The sequence below is a fragment of the Dreissena polymorpha genome, chromosome 6, assembly GCF_020536995.1.
Source record: "Dreissena polymorpha isolate Duluth1 chromosome 6, UMN_Dpol_1.0, whole genome shotgun sequence".
Classification (NCBI taxonomy): Eukaryota; Metazoa; Mollusca; class Bivalvia; order Myida; family Dreissenidae; genus Dreissena; species Dreissena polymorpha.
The window spans coordinates 101,785,171-101,789,093 of record NC_068360.1 but is presented as its reverse complement, the minus strand read 5'-3'; the positions used below and the strand labels follow the sequence as shown (position 1 = coordinate 101,789,093).

The following is a 3,923-nucleotide window of genomic DNA, read 5'->3' as shown; positions in this document are numbered from 1 at the left end:
AAACACATAAGGACCGAGGTTGATGATTACGCTAAGATAGCCTACGTGCATGAATATATACATGTAGAGATGAGCGTTCTATTTGCGAAAGTTTTCATTCATGTATGTTTGTTGTGTCAGTTTTGTGTAAAAACAAATTTTGGTCGCATAGTTTGTTAATTAAACCTTATTCGGGCATGTCAACTCTTTTGAAACATCCGAACTGACTTTTCAAATTTGTTTTAACAAGCAATTCATTGACTTAGTACTTCTTTAAATATGATCATTTCTTCCCATGTTCATACAAATATCGAGTTGTTTGCGTTTGAGCAATATTTTCACCGTGACAATGAGCAGATGTTTCCTGAACCCGTCATTCACAATTGACAAAACAAATAAGGCTTGACAGTGATATATAGTGTCTAATTGCATTTGTGCCATGTGATCTCTCATTGATTGTATGTATGTAATTGGATTTTATAGAGAAAAAGGGAAATATCCGTTACCATATTTTCCCAATGTATTATGTATTAAGCAGATGCGCACACTTTCCGATAGGTCCCATTATTATGAAAAATTGTCTCTAGAGTTCAATAGATTTTTAGATCACTCTCGTATAAGCAATAATAGCATTCAGACGCAGAGTTGAACTAATACATAATTTACTTGCTTGAATAAGTGAAACAAGTTTTATCAAAGAGAACCGCTACTACGACCTATACATGTTTATGTAATATGATGGTAAAAATAGCGATTAATTATTGAAATCACAATGTGAACCAGTTTTCAACTTATAAATGTGTTAACCATAATCGATATACGGGCACCCGACGTTTTTCTGTCGCAAGCTATAAAATGAAGATTGATTTACAGAATGTGTAGCGAAAGTAGAATGATTTCCGTTTAAATATTTGTAAATTTTCTCGTGACATATAAATACTATTTATGCTGTTTGTTTGTAAATACATACAAGCCAAGGGTGATAATTATCTTAAATTATATTAACAAATACATTAGACACGTACTTAAAGTTAATATTGAATAACGACTTATAGTTGAGTATGTATTTGATGATGTAGCTTAAGCTATCGCAGTGTTCAATGTACTTTCATTATAAGAAACAAACTTGATCTATTCGAGAAGAGTATTCAGATAAGTCCAGAAATATACAATATGGCATGGTTCAAACTATTAAGACCTAATTGTAAATTTATAAAATTTAGTCATTTGATGGCAACGTAAGCTTTGAAATCAGAAAAAAACATACATGTTAAGATAAACACATGACTGAATAGGAAGCACGTTTTTTAGTACTTAGTTTGAAATATACTAAATCCGTGACTTTTCATTTGTTTTTACAAGAAATTCAAAAAAGTTAAAACGTGCTCAACAATGTCCTTTTCATCCAATTTTCATGAAAAGATCATGTTGTTTGCGCATGAGCAATATGTGAACAGTTACAAATGCGCATACGTTATCTGAAATCGGCACTAACACACGACAATACAAATAACACTTGGCAGTGCTATCTATATTTGTATAGACAGTGTTAATATCAATTTTGCAATGTCATCAGTTTATGTTTAGCTGTATGCAATCGGATTTTACAGAGACTAATGGACATCACCTTTAACCATTATCGCACGAGTTGTCATTTAGGAAGAAAAACTATCCACAACAATTTATATGTCACTGTTCAAAAGATGCAAACATCTTGACGATTAGACTTTATCCCTGGTTTTCAATGTAAAATTTATTTAAACAACATGTGGAATTATGCATGTGCTGAGCTCACAAGGTTACCCTAGATTTGACTGGCTTAAAACATATGTTAAAAAAATTGTAAAGACCTGTTTATAAATGAATGGTGATCATCAATTTAAAACTGTAGTAATAATACATGTACTTTCTTAAAACTGATTAAAAGAAAATTCCGGCTTTGAATCATATTTAGTAAACACAACACATGCATTTCTAAAATTTGTAAAATAAAACAGGACCAGAAACCACAGGCTACCTATTGAAGTTGAAAATTGGAACAGAACACCTATAGATTTAAGAATCCATAGATACTGTAACAACATTAAGGATTAATTCCAATCGAAAAAAAGCGTCTTAAACCTTATTTTTTTGAACGACCAAATACATTAAAAATCTATGAGTAATTGAACACAAAAATAGAAACGAGACAACAAAATTACACCAACTCATACAAATAATTCTAATAACAACACAAGTTTAACTCTTTCATAGTCTGGTTTCATATAAAACCTTTACTGGTCCCTTACGTCCTCATGATGCTCCCCAGTCACATGTCCATCTCTCCTCTAATGCACACGTACAAACTTCGTCGTATGACACACCGCAACTAAAAACAGAAATTTAAAAACACATTTAATTTAGGCTTAAAATTAGCACACACCTTAAAATGTACTAAATAATCAGATATATGATACAGACTCTCAAATACAGCAGAACTAAGCACTTACCCATAGTCTGATCATCCATACGCGATTAACAGGAGTAAGCAACATCAAGCCCTGAAAACACGAAATAAATACAAACATAAACAACATCGATTAAATCATAAATGGAAATCATTGGTGACCCAATCTGAAGAAAATATACCCATTGTAATGCAAAAGAAATGCTTCCACTTATTTCACAAAACAAACCGACATTATGGCAGACAGAAATACATGTAATCTTACAAAATCCACGCACATGAAAACTTTACACATTTACCCAATAAAATCCCGTTATATTAATTAGTCCTCTTTATGTCCATACCAACACCTAACACCGTGCCGATTGCTATTTGTAGAGCTGATTGATTGATTTATCATTGTATGTCTTAACCGGTTAAGACTAAAAGGCTACACTACATGATATCCGAAGAAAACTGTAGTAATTGCTCTCCGAAGATGCCTTAGTAAAATAACAATATGTGTGTATTTTAACGACCTCCATGTTAGTCGAATCGCAAATAGTTTTTCGTTCTATATTTTAATGACACCTAAAATATGTTATATATATATATTAAAATCAAGAAAGGATATTGAATAAGATACTATATCATATGTTATGTAATTTATCATTTTATTGCATTTTTACCCGCCTCCTTTATACATTTACGTACTGTATTGCTCGTATAGGAAATCATTATCTGTTTTTCCTTTTATATGTGCTGACGCTACTTGGAATATGTTATCAACATAGTATAAGCAATAAATAAAATGGAATATGGCGCTACTTGAAATATATTCTCTATATTGTACTAGAGTTGCGACACCTTAAGGGTTTCGCGGGATGGAATGAGTGGGAACTAAAACAAGAGCACCGCCTTGCGGGTGCAGACCGCTCATCTATTTTCTTTTTAAAGGTGAAGGGACTCTCATTTTCAATCACAAAGGAGGGAGGAGTGGAGTGAAGAAGGGTGTATAGTGTGGGGTTGTGGACATTTATTACATTATCTTCCAAAAAAGCGAAAAAAAAAAAAAAAAAAAAATCGGGGGGGGGGGGGTTTTGGGTGCGATGGTTGGACGGTATTTCAAACATAACCGTTTTAAAAAAAAAAATGGGGGGGGGGGTATAGTGTGAGGGTGTGGTGATAATTTGTGAGATGATCTTAAAAAAAAAAAAAAAAAAAAAAAAAAAAAAATCAAAAAAAAAAATTGTGGGGGGGGGGGGGTGGGGGGGAGTGGGGGGGGGTATAGTGTGAGGGTGTGGTGGTCATTTGTGAGATGATCTTAAAAAAAAAAAAAAAAAAAAAAAATAGGGGGGGGGAGGGGGAGTGGGGGAGGGCACGGGGGATGGTTTGGGTGAAGTCTATTGTGGTATGTCAGGTAAGAGTAGTTTCATCAAAGTATCAATCAAATCTAATCATAAATAAAGAAGTTATGGCAATTTTAGCAAAATTTAATAATTTGACCTTGAGAGTCAAG

The 3,923-nt window shown here is 33.1% G+C and overlaps 1 long non-coding RNA gene across 1 annotated transcript; it reads right to left on the bottom strand.

The window, feature by feature from the left end:
• Window positions 1-1,278: 1,278 nt before the first annotated feature.
• On the bottom strand, window positions 1,279-2,803 carry LOC127833642 (uncharacterized). Its single transcript, XR_008027526.1, has 3 exons — window positions 2,725-2,803; window positions 2,469-2,519; window positions 1,279-2,347 (listed from the first exon to the last, which is right to left on the bottom strand). It is a non-coding gene; the product is annotated as an uncharacterized LOC127833642 (long non-coding RNA).
• Window positions 2,804-3,923: the final 1,120 nt, after the last annotated feature.